Source organism: Palaemon carinicauda, chromosome 28 (assembly GCF_036898095.1).
Source record: "Palaemon carinicauda isolate YSFRI2023 chromosome 28, ASM3689809v2, whole genome shotgun sequence".
Taxonomy (NCBI): Eukaryota; Metazoa; Arthropoda; class Malacostraca; order Decapoda; family Palaemonidae; genus Palaemon; species Palaemon carinicauda.
Window position 1 is genome coordinate 4135073 of NC_090752.1, and position 21126 is coordinate 4156198.

A 21126-nucleotide genomic window follows, 5' to 3' on the forward strand; every position below is an offset into this window, starting at 1 on the left:
CCCCTTCTCTCTCTCTCTCTCTCTCTCTCTCTCTCTCTCTCTCTCTCTCTCTCTCTCTCTCTCTCTCTCTCTCTCTCTCCAAGAAGAGGTCCATTGGCGGACGAAACTGTAGAGCATTTCTACATATACACATCTTTTCAATTTTCCTTATGTAGACTACCGCATATTAAGTTATCTTCGTGCTAAAGAAGATTACATCTGTAATATATATATATATATATATATATATATATATATATATATATATATATATATATATATATATAGTGTGTGTGTGTGCATACACCTTATAATTCATAAGGAAACTTATCTCATTAAACGCCATTTATAGAGGTAGGCCTTAGGCCTATAGTTCTGTTGTTTATCAAAATATCTCGAGAGTTATAAACACTTTTAGTTTTGATGGTACGTAACGTCTTTAGTTTTGTAATTTACCGTCTCTACGCTCTTGTATAATGTTCATTCAAACTATACCATGGTCTTTCATTGTCTTGGGTTAGAGTTCTCTTGCTTGAGGGTACACTCGGGCATATTATTCTATTTAATTTCTCTTCTTCTAGTTTTGTTAAAGTTTTTATAGTTTATATAGGAAATATTTATTTTGATGTTACTGTTCTTGAAATATTTTATTTTTCCTTGTTTCCTTTCCTCACTAGGCTATTTTCCCTATTGGGGTCCCTGGGCTTATTGACTCCTGCTTTTCCAACTAGGGTTGTAGCTTAGGAAGGTATAATAATAATCATTTGTACATTGCTTTACAAATGATTAACATATGCGATAATTCGTTTTCATTTGCATGGACGATTCATTTCTGAAAATTATTCCCAAGTTTTGTATGTAAAAAAAAGGCAGTTTAGTTCAATTTACAAAATCCTCCTTTTTCCCTGGTTTTTCAGCTACTATCCATCCCCCATTTTGTCTTAGCTCCCCCTATCCCTATGTTAAATATCTTCTAAAAAAAATATTATTGATTTATTCAACCATTTGGGTTCAATTTTCAATTCCCCCCCCCCCCCGGTTCTTTCAAACCCCCCCCCCCCCCCCCCCCATCCATTACATCCTTAGCACCCCACCCTTACCCCCAGCCATTTGGGCCATATCACAAGCGAGTTTGTTGAAGATCTTTGAAAAGAGTATCATATTTCTTTTTAACCATATTTAGTATGATAAGTTTCATATCACAAGAATTATATATGAAAAGCAATATAAATTATCTTTCTCAAGAAACGACTGTATATTGAAACAGAAGAAGATATAACTTTTCTGAAATATTGGAACCGGAATATCGAGTTAAAGGTAGGACCCGTCAGTCGCCATTTGTCAGACATCAAATTTAAAGTGTCAATGTATAAGTTTAATTTCTTGTGAAGGACAGGTAATTGAGGTTTTATTGTTCGGTGCCAACATACTCTTATTTATTAATATACAGTTAGCTTAAATATAATTGTTGTTACTGATGTAAAAGTACTCTTAATGAAAGTGTAGGTTTTGGTCTTTCAAGTTAATGGAATCCTAAACGGGTAGGGAAAAAAAGGTCAAGTTGTCGAGTATTACCAGAAATTCTACAAGACATTTGTTTAAAGCTCACTGTTTGGTTATTAATACTCAAAATGGATTTCATTGCTGCTTGTATTTTCAAACTTGAAATAGTTTGCTCTGCCAAGTCGTGGTTAGGTTAGTCAATGTTTCTTATGAATGTGGTAGTAGCGTAAGGAGTTTTTTTGTTATTATAGTTGTGGACGGAACAGTGTTTTAAACAGAAACAATAGTTTTCCATGTAGTAAATAAGGTATTTTTGTAGTGAATTATAGGGCAATGTAACCTAGGAAAAAAACTACTGTTTCTTATAGAAAAAATTACGATCTCTTCAAAAATGACACTCGTTTCCGTCGCAAATGAATAGTTTCAGAAATATATATACATCTATATCCTACGATAATGGGGGACCCCCAGTGGGAACTCGGGGTTTTGGGTGGGGAAAACATACTGGGGAAACGAAATATAATTGTGTTCCTATAGTAAATAACATGAATTAAGCGAATTTGATGTTCATTTCAATCGGAAACAAACAGATCAACCAATTCAGATAACTTTGAGATGCACGGTGTCACTTCTCTTACGAACGAACGATAACATTAGCAACGTTACCAATAATACACAGTGTTACCAACGTTGACGTATGGTACACAGAGTTACCAACGGCACATTGACATTACTAAAGATAGTAATGATAGATATTTCCATATAAATAATTTGGTAAATGTGTAGGAGAGCTCCGCGCTCGATTTAAAATTTTCTAAAAGTAGAAAACGAAAGAAAACAGTAAATTAGAGCTACAGTTACCTTGAAACTGTGAGATAATCCTCCTACAACCACCTAACTCTTACACAGAAAATGTAAGCATAAACCTACTACTACAATTATGGGGGACCCCAGTGGGAAGCGGGGTTTTTGGGTGGGGGGAGGAGGAGAAAAGTGATTTTTCGGGGCACTACCGAACCTAATACAACTACCTACCCTACCCTGGGGGCCATGTACCCCTACCTAGGCCTACCGGGGGGGGGGCTCCGCCCCCCCTGCGACCCCCCCTTAAGGCCACAGTAATTTTCAGGGCACCACCGAACCTAAGACACCCACCTAACCTAGCCTATGGGGCCCTGTACCCCTACCTAGGCCTACCGGGGGGGGGGGGCTCCGACCCCCCCTTAAGGCCACATTGAGTTTCAGTTCAAACGAAACAAATTCAAATGAAAACGCCTTTTGCAAAAAAAGGAACACAAACTTCAAATTAGTCTCAATATCTAACTTACCTTTGAAACAAGACACGAAAAAATTGCACCTCCTCTTCCTTTTCCCACGAGTAACCACACTACGATCACACCGGAATGCTAATTTGTTGTAATCTATACGGCACACATTTTCACAATTAGAGCACTTTTTCTCTGCCAAAATCAAACCATGACGTTGAGCAAATGCAATTAGCAAATCAACTTTCCCTGAATAATGTACACAAAAATCCCCATAAGAAATAAAGCAATTGTCACAAGTGACACAGTCGGAACGGGATGAAGGTCCTGCTAACTACTCCATACTTTACGGCAAAATGAGCTTTTTAGTTTGAAGGGAGATCCGAGACGTGCAAAAATATTCCTCCGCGGAACTTCACGTAAACTGTGGTAACTGGTGGAAAAATAGCAGGGATAAGTGAAGTAATAAGTGTCAGCATTGGCTAGATTTGTAAAAACCGCCATGATTGGTTTTCAAACAGTGTGACGTCAAGAAAACACCTGTTATTGGTTAGAATAGCATTGAGAACTAGTTTGCCATACGCAGTAAGGCGGTGAAACAGCTCATTTTAGCCAAGACATCACACAGTAAACAAAAACAAACACTTAGAAAAAATCCAGGTGAAACATAACTATACACACGAATATCTTCGTTAAATAGAAGCTGCTCATATATTGACTATTATATAAGCGTTCTATATGATATAATAGTGAATTGTAGGTGTTTAAATTCTTCAAGATCTTCCGCGGAGCTCTCCTACACATTTACCAATAATTTCTCCATATAAGTTTTACTCTATATATAAAAAGTACAAAAAGGGCACAGAACCTAACAAACCCACCTAACCTAGCCTAGTAGTATGACAGGTCACAAAGTAACATTTGATCTACATCGGACGTTGGCAGCACTGGTTACTGTATTTTTTCATGACACCATGTTTGTAACGGCGCCTCCAAAGTTTATCCAGATATACTGTTTTGTATTTTCCTCCGGTTATTATAATTTCAAGAAGGTAATGTATAGAGAAGAAAAGGCTTGTTTTACGTTTATATATCGATTCCCCAGTATGTTTTCCCCACCCAAAACCCCGAGTTCCCACTGGGGGTCCCCCATCATTGTAGGATATAGATGTATATATATTTCTGAAACTATTAATTTGCGATAGGAACGAGTGTCATTTTCGAAGAGAGAGTAATTTTTTCTATTAGAAACAGTAGTTTTTTTCCTAGGTTACATTGCCATGTAATTCACTACAATGAAACCGTAAATAATGTGCCTCCAATGAATTTAACCTTCATTTCAAAAGCAAATAAACCAAGAACCTGGGTATTATTTTACTGTATTACAGGGCAATGTAAACTAGAAAAAAAAACTGGTTTTTGCTTCACCGTGGGCTCGCTTTGCTCATAGAACAAAAAAGTATGTACTCTGTATGTACTGGCAAGCGTTACATACTGGGCTGCGCACACTTATAATAATAATAATAATAATAATAATAATCTTTATTTCAGCAAAAGCCATATACAGAGAGAGTTACAATAAGGGTACAGTGATCTTACACTTTTGACATCGGTAAAAAAAAAAAAATGAGATATGCAATAATATCAGTGATATATTATAAACATCAATTAGCAGGTTGACCACAGAGTTCTAAGGTCTGGATAACAAAGTCACAATAGAATTAACGCTTAACAATGATGACAACATACATATCAGCAAACAAAAAGAGAGGGAGAAAGAAAAAAAAAATGGAGATGACAATGATAAATATGTTGGAACAGAAATTGCTTGAATAATGAAAGAACACTTGAGGAGAAAAAAAAATCTAGTCACTGAGCAGGTGGTGTGAAGGAAATACAGGACATCCAGACAACAAAGATGTAACATAATAAAACACGTTATCATAACATTACTGGGTATCATACCAAAGTTATTTAGTGATGAAGATTTGGCATATCCACACTATCAAATATTAGTGAATACAATTCATTGTACTGACGCTTCCGTATTCCAGGTTTCCCACATTTTGGATTTTATTCTCGCTGTACTTGCAAGCACATTTTGAATTGGGATTTTCACTAGATCGTAGGCGGGAGGTGAGACTTACTATAGAGCGACGAATGATGGTTCTTAGGTTATCCAGTCTATTTTCAACAAACATCGCTGAAGCTGAATGGTGCCTCGGGGTATTGGTGAGGCGCCTTAGGATATCATTGTGAATGACTGTGATACGTCTCATCGATTCACGCGTATAGTTTGCCCATAGCGAGCAGCCGTATACGTTATAGCAGTAGGTTTGAAATAGGAGTTTTTTGATATCTTGGCGGCAGAAGGCAAATCTTCTCGTTACCATGTTCCCTTGACAACACAATTTACGTCGCCTGTTTTCAATGTCAGATGTGTCCTTTAAATCTTTCGTAATGATGTAACCTAGGTAAGGAAAATCATTGACAAATGCTAGCTGATGGTTTTGAAGGTAAATATGTGGATCTTCTACGAAACTGAGCGATCTAGGAAGGACAGACATGCCCTGTGTCTTCGATTCGTTATAGATTGTCATGTTCATTAGCGTATGCATTGCAGGTGTCGCTAAGATGTTGTAGGCCTTGGGCAGAGGGGGAGATGAGGACCATATCGTCAGCGTAGCAAAGGTTATTTATGGAAAAGCCATTAACCGTACAACCAATGGGAAGTGAATTCAGTCTGATATTTAAATCGTCTGTGTAAGCATTAAATAAATATGGTCTGCAAAACATAAGTAGACAGGGGAGGCCGAGGATATATAGAAATTCATTCATTCCTTTAAAATATATATACAGGTGTCAGTCGAGTGGTTAGTCTTAAAACCAAATTGATTGTCTGCGGTGTGGAGAAATGGTGCAAGGCGACCGAACAGAAGAGATTCAAATATTTTCGATGAAATTGTTGTAATGGCGATGGGGCGGTAGTTTCCTGGGTCACTGACATCCTTCAGTTTGTTTTTTATGAGAGGTATTAAGTGGACAAGTAGAAGGGTTTCGGGGATATATTGGTGTAATATACAGGCATTAAATAATGCAGAAAATAGGATATAAATTATAGGGTGGCAGAATTTGAAAGCCTTGGCAGGAAGGCCATCGCAGCCGGGTGCCTTGTTACTAGGTAATTTCTTGATAGCCTCGCACACGTCACTTGGGGAGATACGGTCACTATATTGAAAATCCATATTGACATTGATGAGAGTATCCACTTCATTTCGGGTATCTTGGTCATTTATACAATTTATGATGGTACTAAAGTGATCCCCCCACATTCTTGCGATGGATTCTTCACCAACTGCATCCCTTACTCTTTGGGATAATTTGTTTGACTTTGGGTTTAGTGAATTAATACTTTCTAAAGATGGGGGAAGTCATGGTTGGTCAATTTTCTGGACAATGCATCGGCTCGTAGCTGATTTTCGTTGCTACGACATTGACGAAGAGCAAGTTTGAACTGGGTTCTCGCTTGTCTCATCTGTAGAGCAAGGGGACTTTCTCTCTGGCTACCATCGTTCCTCCAAAGAAGGAACCTTTCTCGAGAGTGTGCATAGAGGTCTTTAACTAAGTCATTCCAACCAGGTATGTTTCGATGGTTACCTCTAAAGAGTCTAAACGTGTCTCTTCCCGAGCTCCTTAAGGCATTTATTATATTTACGTAGAATTCCTTTAGTTTTGTTTTATGCTGTTCGTTGCGGCAATTAGGATTATTGCATAGCAGGGCTTCAGCAGGTTGAGTTATCGAGCGGAGATTACTTTCAGATAAGCGTTTGAAGGCAGTGGATTTTTGGAGGTTGGAGAAATCCCATGAGATGGATGGTAGCCTCTCCCTTTGGATGGGTACCGTCGGGAGGGAGGGTGTGTGAAATGTGATCTGTATGGGTATGTGATCGAATGCAAACGAAAGGTCGTATCGTATAATACATTCAGTGATAGAGCTATGCAGGCGGTCAGTGGTAATACAATGATCAAGCCAGGATGTGATGGGCATATTATTTCTGTTTTGTATATAAGTAAAGGACGAAGGAGGCAGGATGGCAACATCGCTAATTTGAAGAGATTGTTGAGAACAGAGACGCTGTAATTCATTATTGAAAAGTCTAGATGGGTGCGCATTAAAGTCTCCTATTATGCACACATGGTCAGCGGAGGTATCATTAACCCGAGAACTGCTACAAGCCTCTTGAGCGGCTGTATGGGAGACTGCTATAAGCCTCTTCAGAGCACAATTTTCTATCTCTTCTTGCAAATTCCCTTGTAAACATATTCGACTTTTATTATTTTTCTTATGATAAAATATTATTTTTGGTAGAAATTTTAATGTTTTTAACTTTATTTCACCTATATAATTATGTTTAATACAAAACCCCATATATGGACTTTAACTTTCTTGCAAGGGAAAAAGGCGAATTGTAATTATTTTCAGTTAAAACTGGTTTTATATTAACATATTAGAAACATAAATGATAAAAAGAAAAAACATAACATTATACAAACACATACACACCAACGATATCACATCATAATATATTTTGTAGGGAGGGAAATAAAACCTGTGGCAAATCTCAAATCCTACGTCAGGACGGCGGTTGCCTAGTTTTATATTAACACCAACAATACCGAATGTTTTTGTTTTGAATATCCACGAGTGTTTGTTTATAAGTAACTGGAGGGTTATTTACAAGGAGTATGAGTTACTATTATAATGTAATGTGCCTTTATGTTCACATGACTACTTTCGTCACTGGCATACCCAAATTAAATATTGAGAGAGAGAGAGAGAGAGAGAGAGAGAGAGAGAGAGAGAGAGAGAGAGAGAGAGAGAGAGAGAGAGAGAGAGAGAGAGAGAGAGAGAGAGAGAGAGAGAGAGAGAGAGAGAGAGAGAGAGAGAGAGAGAGAGAGAGAATAATTTTTTTAAGAAATGTTTTATATAGCCTTTTTTCATTATGTATATCCACAAGAGGAATTTTCTATATATTTTGTATATACCGTATATACTGTATATTTTAATATGCGGAGATGCTTTTGATATACGCATTACTATATACAAATGCTTAAAAATGTCATAAAAACCTATTGTAATTAGTCTGAACACATAGGCCAGGTCATGAGTTTATTAGTTACTATGTTTATCTATACAAGATTCCAATAATAGTATGTTTTCAATATGATATAATTATTGCTCTCTTTATGTACTTTAAATATTATGACTTTTTAGGTTACAACTAATATATATATATATACATACATATATATATATATATATATATATATATATATATATATATATATATATATATATATATATATATATATATATATATATATATATATATTTGTAAAAGACTTTGCTATTGCATTACTTTTAATCAATTTGTTTCTTCAAATATTCTAAGTTGGTTTATCAAAATTGTAAGTAAAAATCTATAATCTCTCTAAATATGATATATTATTGTGAACAGATTTAAAATAATTGCAATAGTAACAATAGTCACTTTATGAATAGATAAAGGAAAAAAACGAAGCAAATAAAGTGTTTGTAAATAGTAAATGTGACTACATCAACTGAAATTGTCATTATTATTTCAGGTATAGATACAATTCTATATCATAGGATTTAAAAATATAAAGTAATTTTTTTTTTATCACGACACTTTTCAATATATAGTAAAGGCTATTTGTTAGAAATAGCCTAAAACCTTCATTACATAGTACGGAATGTAGTAAATAAAAATCGCTAACCTCTACCGGGCACAAACAGTCCCCTGACACCTTGGGTGATACCCAACATACTACCCAACCCCCCCCCCACCCCTGAAAGACAATCCAGACTCACCCATTGGCCATCACGCAAGATTCCACGTCGCGCTTTAAAATTAACTTTGATGGTTTATAACAAAATAACAAGATGTAGGATAAAATATTTGGATGATACATGCACGAAGTTACTACAAAAACATTGGTATAGTTATGGGTTAGATTCTGAAACATTGTATTTTTGTCAAGATAGCCGCACCACGGGACTGTAGTAAAATGACATTGCCGCATTTCTCGGGTTAATAATATCTTGGACTTCTCCTAGTAATATACAATACTGTACTGATCAAAGTTTGACTGGCACTCCCAGGGGAAGTATGCATTAATCACTAATATGGTTTTACCTTCGATCGTTACTTGCAGGCCGAGAAGTCTGTCAGTTTGAAATGTCACTGGTTTCACGCACTTATCCAGAGGTCTCTGCCATAGAAATGAGAGACCTCCTTTCGGACGACCTTGAATGATGTAGTCATGAGTAACCATCGACGAGACAGAGAAACTTATAATCAGCATGAACCGAATCACTGATAGCCAGGTCATGGGGGAGGAGTAAGGTTTCTTGCAGTGCAATAATGCCACAGAAATCATTGCAGAACTCATTAAGGACAGGTAAATTCCGCTTGATCCCGTATATGTTCCAAGACAAAATACTTAATGACTCCATGAATTTCGTCGACCTTTGGAGATGAGAGCAGAAATCTCAGGGGGCGTGGGTGTAGCAGGTGCTGGGGCGTTGGCGGGGGAGGCTGATTGTCGTAGGTGAATTTGGGGGACTAGGGTTCCTGGGGGAGGGCGATCTCTTTTAAGATCATAAAAGGACACCTATGCTCCTGGGCCAAAGTTTTCGCCTACCAGGAGCTCTCGATGAATGAATAAACAGGAAACCCTGTATGCAACTTGAACTACTGTCTTACACTTGAGGCTATGAAGAATGAGGGGGTCTGATCCTGTTATATACCTAACCTGGAGCCTGATGGCATCTCCAGTCACTGAGGAATGCAGGTTGTGGACAACGACTTGGCATCTCTTTGGGCGGTGGTGAGGGGGGAATTTCCCGGATGAATGCTGGTTGACCTGTTTGCAGTTGCGGTCAGGTCGGAACTTTGTCTTTCACCGGGAGGTCTGCCATCCCTCGTCGTCTTGGGCATTTGACATTAGCGCTCTGGCATATGAGTCGGTCGTAGGGGGGGAGGGGGGAGAGGTAGGAGTGGGTGGAACTTCTCTTGAATCTCTTCTGTCTAACGATGGGGAGGGGGAAGTGGTGGTATCCAAAACTGGTGTTTGCTTCGTAACGATCCTTGGTCCTGTAACAGGCAGGCTAGAGCGGGTGTTTTGTGGGTCCGAGGTGGGCGTGGGGTCAGATGAGGGTTGTTCAAGTGGCAGTGGGGGTTGGTCCGTGGTGTCATTCAACTTATTACATTTTCCTTTCAACTCTCCAATTTGATTTGTTATTTCATTGATTTTTAGCCCCATTGAAGCGAATGCACCATTGATTTGCAGGGCCATTGCATCACTGATTTGCTGCTTCATTGCAGCGATGGCATCATTGATTTGGTGACCCAATGCATCTCTGATTTGTTGCCTCATTGCAGCGATTGCATCAGGGATTGCACGGAGATCTTCAGAGGTATTTGACAGCGAAGTTGACAACTCCAAGGCTTTTACTGCAGTGTTATGTACAGTCACTATATTGAGTCAGCTGGCTGGGCCGGAGGTAGGGTGTAAGGGTTATCCGCGCAAATGGGGAAACAAAATATAATTGTGTTCCTATAGTAAATAACATGAATTAAGCGAATTTGATGTTCATTTCAATCGGAAACAAACAGATCAACCAATTCAGATAACTTTGAGATGCACGGTGTCACTTCTCTTACGAACGAACGATAACATTAGCAACGTTACCAATAATACACAGTGTTACCAACGTTGACGTATGGTACACAGAGTTACCAACGGCACGTTGACATTACTAAAGATAGTAATGATAGATATTTTCATATAAATAATTTCTCCATATAAGTTTTACTCAATATATAAAAAGTACAAAAAGGGCACAGAACCTAACAAACCCACCTAACCTAGCCTAGTAGTATGACAGGTCACAAAATAACATTTGATCTACATCGGACGTTGGCAGCACCGGTTACTGTATTTTTTCATGACACCATGTTTGTAACGGCGCCTCCAAAGTTTATCCAGATATACTGTTTTGTATTTTCCTCCGGTTATTATAATTTCAAGAAGGTAATGTATAGAGAAGAAAGGCTTGTTTTACGTTTATATATCGATTCCCCAGTATGTTTTCCCCACCCAAAACCCCGAGTTCCCACTGGGGGTCCCCCATCATTGTAGGATATAGATGTATATATATTTCTGAAACTATTAATTTGCGACAGGAACGAGTGTCATTTTCGAAGAGTGTAATTTTTTCTATTAGAAACAGTAGTTTTTTTCCTAGGTTACATTGCCATGTAATTCACTACAATGAAACCGTAAATAATGTGCCTCCAATGAATTTAACCTTCATTTCAAAAGCAAATAAACCAAGAACCTGGGTATTATTTTACTGTATTACAGGGCAATGTAAACTAGTAAAAAAAACTGGTTTTTGCTTCACCGTGGGCTCGCTTTGCTCATAGAACAAAAAAGTATGTACTCTGTATGTACTGGCAAGCGTTACATACTGGGCTGCGCACACTTATAATAATAATAATAATAATAATAATAATCTTTATTTCAGCAAAAGCCATATACAGAGAGAGTTACAATAAGGGTACAGTGATCTTACACTTTTGACATCGGTGAAAAAAAAAAAAAGATGAGATATGCAATAATATCAGTGATATATTATAAACATCAATTAGCAGGTTGACCACAGAGTTCTAAGGTCTGGATAACAAAGTCACAATAGAATTAACGCTTAACAATGATGACAACATACATATCAGCAAACAAAAAGAGAGGGAGAAAGAAAAAAAAAATGGAGATGACAATGATAAATATGTTGGAACAGAAATTGCTTGAATAATGAAAGAACACTTGAGGAGAAAAAAAAATCTAGTCACTGAGCAGGTGGTGTGAAGGAAATACAGGACATCCAGACAACAAAGATGTAACATAATAAAACACGTTATCATAACATTACTGGGTATCATACCAAAGTTATTTAGTGATGAAGATTTGGCATATCCACACTATCAAATATTAGTGAATACAATTCATTGTACTGACGCTTCCTTATTCCAGGTTTCCCACATTTTGGATTTTATTCTCGCTGTACTTGCAAGCACATTTTGAATTGGGATTTTCACTAGATCGTAGGCGGGAGGTGAGACTTACTATAGAGCGACGAATGATGGTTCTTAGGTTATCCAGTCTATTTTCAACAAACATCGCTGAAGCTGAATGGTGCCTCGGGGTATTGGTGAGGCGCCTTAGGATATCATTGTGAATGACTGTGATACGTCTCATCGATTCACGCGTATAGTTTGCCCATAGCGAGCAGCCGTATACGTTAAAGCAGTAGGTTTGAAATAGGAGTTTTTTGATATCTTGGCGGCAGAAGGCAAATCTTCTCGTTACCATGTTCCCTTGACAACACAATTTACGTCGCCTGTTTTCAATGTCAGATGTGTCCTTTAAATCTTTCGTAATGATGTGACCTAGGTAAGGAAAATCATTGACAAATGCTAGCTGATGGTTTTGAAGGTAAATATGTGGATCTTCTACGAAACTGAGCGATCTAGGAAGGACAGACATGCACTGTGTCTTCGATTCATTATAGATTATGTCATGTTCATTAGCGTATGCGTTGCAGGTGTCGATAAGATGTTGTAGGCCTTGGGCAGAGGGGGATATGAGGACCATATCGTCAGCGTAGCAAAGGTTATTTATGGTAAAGCCATTAACCGTACAACCAATGGGAAGTGAATTCAGTCTGATATTTAAATCGTCTGTGTAAACATTAAATAAATATGGTGAGAGGATGCCTCCTTGCCTGAGACCATTAGATGAACCGAATTGCGGGGATAGGACATTGCCCCATTTGACACAGAACTGTTGTGTTGTGAACCAACAGTATAATATACCGATGAGATATAGAGGAGTTCCCCTTTTGCGTAGTTTCAAAAAGAGTTTCAGATAATTTACTCTGTCAAATGCCTTCCGCACGTCTACAAAACATAAGTAGACAGGGGAGGCCGAGGATATATAGAAATTCAATAACTCCTTTAAAATATATATATAGGTGTCAGTCGAGTGGTTAGTCTTAAAACCAAATTGATTGTCTGCGGTGTGGAGAAATGGTGCAAGGCGACCGAACAGAAGAGATTCAAATATTTTCGATGAAATTGTTGTAATGGCGATGGGGCGGTAGTTTCCTGGGTCACTGGCATCCTTCAGTTTGTTTTTTATGAGAGGTATTAAGTGGACAAGTAGAAGGGTTTTGGGGAGATATTGGTGTAATATACAGGCATTAAATAGTGCAGAAAATAGGATATAAATTATAGGGTGGCAGAATTTGAAAGCCTCGGCAGGAAGGCCATCGCAGCCGGGTGCCTTGTTACTAGGTAATTTCTTGATAGCCTCGCACACGTCACTCGGGGAGATACGGTCACTATATTGAAAATCCATATTGACATTGATGAGAGTATCCACTTCATTTCGGGTATCTTGGTCATTTATACAATTTAGGATGGTACTAAATTGATCCCCCCACATTCTTGCGATGGATTCTTCGCCAACTGCATCCCTTACTCTTTGGGATAATTTGTTTGACTTTGGGTTTAGTGAATTAATATCTTTCCAAAGATGGGGGAAGTTATGGTTGGTCAATTTTCTGGACAATGCATCGGCTCGTAGCTGATTTTCATTGCTACGACATTGACGAAGAGCAAGTTTGAACTGGGCTCTCGCTTGTCTCATCTGTAGAGCAAGAACCCCTTTCTCTGTGGCTAACATCGTTCCTCCAAAGAAGGAACCTTTCTCGAGAGTGTGAATAGAGGTCTTTAACTAAGTCATTCCAATCAGGTATGTTTCGATGGTTACCTCTAGAGAGTCTAAACGTGTCTCTTCCCGAGCTCCTTACGGCATTTATTATATTTACGTAGAATTCCTTTAGGTTTGTTTATGCTGTTTGTTGTGGCAATTAGGATTACTGTATTGCAGAGCAGGGCTTCAGCAGGTTGTTATCGAGCGGAGATTACTTTCAGATAAGCGTTTGAAGGCAGTGGATTTTTGGAGGTTGGAGAAATCCCACGAGATGGATGGTAGCCTCTCCCTTTGGATGGGTACCGCCGGGAGGGAGGGTGTGTGAAATGTGATCTGTATGGGTATGTGATCAAATGCAGACGAAAGGTCGTATCGTATACTGTAATACATTCAGTGATAGAGCTATGCAGGAGGTCAGTGGTAATACAATGATCAAGCCAGGATGTGATGTTCATATTATTTCTGTTTTGTATATAAGTAATGGACGAAGGAGGCAGGATGGCAACATCGCTAATTTGAATAGATTGTTGAGAACAGAGACGCTGTAATTCATTATAGAAAAGTCTAGATGGGAGCGCATTAAAGTCTCCTATTTTGCACACATGGTCAGCAGAGGTATCAATAATATCTTGGACTTCTCCTAGTAATATACAATACTGATCAAAGTTTGACTGGCACTCCCAGGGGAAGTATGCATTAATCACTAATATGGTTTTACCTTCGATCGTTACTTGCAGGCCGAGAAGTCTGTCACTTTGATACGTCACTGGTTTCACGCACTTATCCAGCGATCTATGCCATAGAAATGAGAGACCTTTCGAACGACCTTGAATGATGTAGTCGTGAGTAACCATCGACGAGACAGAGAAACTTATAATCAGCATGAAACGAATCACTGATAGCCAGGTCATGGGGAGGAGTAAGGTTTCTTGCAGTGCAATAATGCCACAGAAATCATTGCAGAACTCATTAAGGACAGGTAAATTCCGCTTGATCCCGTATATGTTCCAAGACAAAATACTTAATGACTCCATGAATTTCGTCGACCTTTGGAGATAAGAGCAGAAATCTCAGGGGGCGTGGGTGTGGCAGGTGCTGGGGCGTTGGCGGGGGAGGCTGATTGTCGTAGGTGAATTTGGGGGACTAGGGTCCCTGGGGGAGGGCGATCTCTTTTAAGATCATAAAAGGACACATATGCTCCTGGGCCAAAGTTTTCGCCTACCAGGAGCTCTCGATGAATGAATAAACAGGAAACCCTGTATGCAACTTGACCTACTGTCTTACACTTGAGGCTATGAAGAATGAGGGGGTCTGATCCTGTTATATATCTAACCCGGAGCCTGATGGCATCTCCAGTCACTGAGGAATGCAGGTTGTGGACAACGACGTGGCATCTCTTTGGGCGGTGGTGAGAGGGGATATTCCCGGATGAATGCTGGTTGACCTGTTTGCGGTTGCGGTCAGGTCGGAACTTTGTCTTTCGCTGGTAGGTCTGCCATCCCTCGTCGTCGTCTTGGGCATTTGACATTAGCGCTCTGGCATATGAGTCGGTCGTAGGGGGGGGGGGGGGGGGGGAGGGGGGAGAGGTAGGAGTGGGTGGTACTTCTATTGAATCTCTTCTGTCTAACGATGGGGAGGGGGAAGTGGTGGTATCCAAAACTGGTGTTTGCTTCGTAACAATCCTTGGCCCTGTAACAGGCAGGCTAGAGCGGGTGTTTTGTGGGTCCGAGGTGGGCGTGGGATCAGATGAGGGTTGTTCAAGTGGCAGTTGGGGTTGGTCCGTGGGGTCATTCAACTTATTACATTTTCCTTTCAACTCTCCAATTTGATTTGTTATTTCATTGATTTTAAGCCCCATTGAAGCGAATGCACCATTGATTTGCAGGGCCATTGCATCACTGATTTGCTGCTTCATTGCAGCGATGGCATCATTGATTTGGTGACCCAATGCAACACTGATTTGTTGCCTCATTGCAGCGATTGCGTCACTGATTTGCAGCCCTACAACATCACTGATTTGCTGCCTCATTGCAGCGATTGCATCAGGGATTGCACTGAGATCTTCAGAGGTATTTGACAGCGAAATTGACAACTCCAAGGCTTTTACTGCAGTGTTATGTACAGTCACTATATTGAGGTCAGCTGGCTGGGCCGGTGGTAGGGTGTAAGGGTTATCCGCGCAAATGGTAACATTTGTTGTGGTTTTGAGCCATATTGTCATGAGAGTGATTTTCTTCTGAGAAGTCAGGCTCTTTGCATTTCGATCATTCCGAATGCCGTCGGGCATATAGTCTTTGCACGAGACATATGCAATTGTGATATCTTCTTCCGTGAAAAGATTTCTCACGACATCTGTGATGGACTCCGGATCGCTGTTGTTAGAACGAGAATTGATAAAATAAACACAATTGTTCTGTATGTGAGGGGTGGAGGGACGAGAGCGAGTATCGACATTCGGGGTTATTTTTTCTATGTCAACCTTGTGGTTAGGCTGAGCGAAGAGCAAACCGTTACTCCTCTCTTTTTATTATTCTTATTTTCACTGTTTGAACCAAAGCAGCCAATGGCACTGAGGGGGGAAGAAATTTCGGGCACTGATTGGGTTAGAGGGAAATTTTCAATTATAACAAGAAGCACAGGATTGCAAGTGATAAAGAACACTTCACTAGGCAGAGCAGCACTTCATGCACATACACACGCATTTTTAACGGGAAAGCACGTAAATGGCCATAGATATTTCAGTAAGTGTCCGGAGCGCCTCTGAGCACGTCCACCTCACACACACAACTTGTAGTGAAAGTGTCATTTTTGAAGAAAACTGACGTTTTTCTTCAGGAAACGCCTCACTTTTACTAGAAAAGCTTTTTCCGTCTGTAACAATAACAAAACCAATAATTACCATTGTAATACTGATTTTGTTTACTTTTTCTTAGAATTTATCGAGTAAAATTATAGAAAAACACAGAACTACGTTTCTAATAAGAAAAAACTTCTTTCATAGTTAATATTGTGCTTTCAATGAATTTGACCTTTTATTTCCCCGTCTCAAAACGCCCATTCCCACTGGAGGGCCCCGATTAATGCAGGTTATATTAAGGTATATCTTATTAACTATTTGCGAGGGAAATAAAGGACATTTTAGAAGAAATCTTCTGAGTTTTTTCCATATAAAACCTCATTCCTATTCAGCACTGTTGTTTATTTCTTTTGCTCACTGGGCCATTCTTCCTTGTTGGAGCCATTGGTCTTATAGTGTTTTGCTCTTCCAACGAGGATTTTAGATAAACCAGTAGGCTAATGATAATAATGAGGATAATAGTGCCATGCAGAAAGGACCTTTGAAGGAAAAGATTGACGTTTAGGAGTATTTGAAATGTCTCGATGTGTCCCTTGTTTTAAAAGTGCCCGTAAACGCAATCACGGAAAAACCACATGCACGACTCTTTCCCTATAGAGCAACATTCGATGATAGTTTTCAAGCCTACTGATTTAGAGGTCTTAAAGACACCGCTGTCAGTAGGTTAGGTACTGTATTATAGAGCTGAAGGAATGGATGTGTTTTTTTAGAAAACTTGTATGCTGGGTGATTTTTCTAAAAGAAGAGGGATGTCACTTCCCACATCTGTAAGGATACCCAGAACATATGATAGAAATGATGGAACTAAAGAGAAGGTGGTGGAGAAATGGTTGTTTTAAAACATTTAAGAACTTACATGAATAAATTCATTGCTTGAAAGCTTTCAATTGGTTAAAAAACCAGCTAATGGTCATTATACAAAAAAACTTGAAATTGGCCCAAAGCGATTTCAAACAACACATGCTCAATAACCTGCCATCAGTCCCAAAAATAAACATTAAACTTGAAATACAAAATGGTACTGTATGCACATTTTAATCGATTGATGATGTTATGCCTCAGCCCCCCAGAAATTGAAATGCTAAAATACCCGGCATTCATCCATGCTTTATAGCCAATTCCAAATTTGCTGGAAACTTGTGTATCGTTTATTAATTGAAATCTCAAATGCTAATGTTTACAAACTAACAAAATCGGTAGCATGGAGCCAAATCATTGAACAAAGACAACTTGTAGACTTGGTCACATATGCAGGTTATCATGAGAAACACCAACTCGTCAAGCTTTCACAAGCTTTAAAGCAAGTAGGAAGGAAATGTGGTCGACCAAAACTAGCATGGCTTGGACTAGCATAAAGGCAGTTACGAAATGTGGTCGACCAAAACTAGCATGGCTGGGACTAGCATAAAGGCAGATAGATCACATGTAAAACATCATTTAAAATAAATAGTAACAGGGATGTCTGGAGGAATGGGACAAAACTGAAGGAGGACCAGTAGCTCCCTCATGTCAGGAAGAGTGGGACAGAACCGAAGGAGGACTAGTAGCGCTCTCATGTGTCCGTGATGATAGAAAGTGATGGGGGGCTGGGATCAGTGGGAAATCCACAGAACGATATTATTACACCAGGCAAAACACAATTGTAATTCTACTGAAGATCAGTGAAAAAATTCTACCCAGAGTGTCACACCTGTACTCGCCTCGGCCAGATGTGCTAGCCCTACGCTTCTTTTTTTATGTGCAAATATTGGCAAGATGTTAGTCTCCTAAGTACGATTCCTCAAAATGCACAGCTGAAAGGCATAATTCTTTCCAGGTTGGTAGTCTTTTGATATTTATCCGATCTTGATCTGTTGCTCTTGTGTCCTGTGAGAGCTCTGAGACGCCATCTCGAGCAAACATGTCCCACCTGCAGCACCTATCCATTAGTACAGTAACAGAAAGTTATAAAGAATTCCATTTCTTCTTTGTTACGAGAGGTCATTGACTACCCTTTCACCTTTCAGGGAAGGCAATCAAATCAGGAGTGTTGGTGGTTCACTGACATTTAAAAGTTATTTGTTACACAGTTTCTTCAGGCAGGGGTATGGAAACATTAACCTACATATACTGTACTGCTCATTACCTGCAGAATGTGATCCAAAGGTACCTTGACATATTCACTCTAGGACCTATTGTAGCAGCACAGCAGGTGGTATAGTTACCTCTACTCTCACAGAACCATTAGCTCCAAATTGGCTTGTCCTATTTCATTTCAGTCTTCTCCTCTCTTAGGGTACAACATCAAGAGCCTAGGCTGCTGGAACTAGGTTTTGATGCAGGTAAGCCCCACTGAGTGTGTTGTTCTATACTCTGGTATAGTGTCTTTTCCCTACAGTCCTTCATAAGGGGGAGCTTGACATAGACTGACAAACCTGTGTATCATGATTGCACATTTTGTGAGGACATACATAAATCCATTATGAACTTACTCACCTTGTATGATGCAAAGAGTTTCAGCTCGAGAACACAATCCTTAATGTCAGGGCTTTGTACCTCAGAGTTTTGCTGAACCTCTGGTGCATGAGGTGTTAAGACACCTATCTCTTCATAATTTTCCAATGCTAGAGTTTGAAGTGTCCAGGATAAGTTTTCAGCCCGTCAAACCTGTTTATCCTCCCACCTAAGAATGAGTATGTAAGGGAACATTTCACAAATTTGGAGGTAATTTTTTTCCCCTAACTATACACACCCGAGTCACTCCGAGTAGCCCGCCAGCACCAACCCCAGACTAAGTCCAGGCTATTATTAGAGTGAGTTGTCTTAGAGCAAGCAATGAGGGAGGAAGGCGCCTCCCAGCTACTGGGCCGGCAACTACCATCTAGTTCTTTACACTTCATTAAATCTTTTAACTGCAGTATTTCAGCTTGCACAATTTTCATTCCCCTATATAAAGGGCTCTGGTTTGTTTAGTTAGAGAAAAATACAAGAAAAATCCAAATTTGTGGTTTTGATCTGCTGTCAATCTTAAATTTTGCGTTGTTCCAAATTTGTTTTTGTTGGGTGATCCCTAGTAAGGATTTGTAATCGGAACTCTGTGACCTTATTACACCAATTCAAAATGATAAGTACATTTATATTTTACATCATCATCATTGTTATTTCCAAGGATGAACAGTATGTAGATGTGTCTAACATTATTCAGGACCTAGTACTTCACACAATTGGTGATACCAAAGTTTGTTTTGTATATAAGTAGTGCGAGCAAGTAAGAAAAGTTATTGAAGATAGTGTATGGAATAATATACAGTAATGTCTTTGAATGTCCTTTATATTATGACTTGTCAAGCTAGTTTACTTTTTCATTTCCATGAATGTTAACTTGGGTGGCAACCCAGCAAAATAAAACTGCGGCTTTTGCACTGGTGAAAATGCTGTCTCTTAAGATTATGAAAATTATTGGACAGTTAGTACAATTCTTAGAACTTAAAATCACTTGTTAAATCATACTGAGGGTTGGTCGGTATGGAAAGGTAGGGACTGGGAACACACAAAGACACTGGAATCAAGAAATTTTCTACAGTATATTCTAAAATACAGTCAAGATTCCTTTGGAACTTAGTCACGATGTTGATGCTATATTAGGCATCAGGTACTCGAGACTAAAGCTATCAATGAAAAAAATCATGCTCAATATCTATTCCATTTTGTCATCAGCAAGTAAAATGCTTGCACATATTGGTACTGTATTAACTTTCGAGCAACTGTAATAGGGAGTTTGGAATATTCAGTACTAGAAGCTTGGATGGTTCTTGTCAATATTAGACACTTTTTTAGTGCTTTGTAGTACAGGACTATGTAAAACGATGGTAAACGATAACGATGCTTTCTAAAGTGTATATTTGTATCTAAACATCACTTCAGCAAAGTCCTTGGAATTGCAAATCTCCGTAACCTCGACTAGTACACTATGGAAGAAGGGATGGTAATACCATACTAGGCATAGATTATATAGCTCCAGATGCAAATTGATCTCTGCCTTGTTGTACAAATACAAAATTTATTTAACTTCAGAATGAAAGCATAATTTCATTGTCTGTGCAATTGGCCATTCTTTATGTACTGTGCATGAGAGACTATAAACACTTTTACACTATTTTAAGACTGTGAGTCTTATGAGGGTGGAGTACAATATGAATACCGTAGTATCTGATTCAAACTACGAGCCTTTGTTAGAATTTACGATTAACTTAATCGGTCTCAAGGTTATGGTTTTAAATTTTATTTTTGTTTTGCAGGTGCAGGTTGAGCTTGAAATGTAATTGATCAGGAGTAAACAACAACAATAATTATTACTACTACTATTTATTCGACTGTTGCCATATTGAACACACTTGAGTTTGTTTAAACAAGGTAATGTAGAAGAGTATAGTTAGGATTGAAATGAAAATTCCTAGCAAGATTAAGTTGGAAAGTATCTATCCAGCATTAGTTAGTGTACTAGAAGAGGGAAAAGTTCCAATTTTGTAACTGTTTTGGATATAATCTAAAGTAATGTCGTGGTTGAGTGAATATTTAGAATATATTTAAAGTTTTTAAGTACAGTAATAAGAACTTTCAAGAAGCTAATGGACTCATTTTGCAAATATTAATAGTTTATCATCATCTTTTCCTTCTTGA

The 21126-nt window shown here is 38.8% G+C and overlaps 2 long non-coding RNA genes across 7 annotated transcripts in view; one reads left to right on the top strand and one right to left on the bottom strand.

Moving 5' to 3' along the window:
* The window catches only part of LOC137621428 (uncharacterized), a 337042-nt gene that overhangs the window by 151634 nt on the left and 164282 nt on the right, over positions 1-21126 (bottom strand). The gene's annotated exons all lie outside the window — the stretch shown is intronic.
* The window catches only part of LOC137621427 (uncharacterized), a 315539-nt gene continuing 295712 nt past the window's right edge, over positions 1300-21126 (top strand). For all 4 annotated transcript variants that reach the window (XR_011040218.1, XR_011040223.1, XR_011040222.1 and 1 more), the window contains exons 1-2: positions 1300-1375; positions 20745-20859. This is a non-coding gene — a long non-coding RNA (uncharacterized lncRNA). The remainder of the gene's footprint in view (positions 1376-20744; positions 20860-21126) is intronic.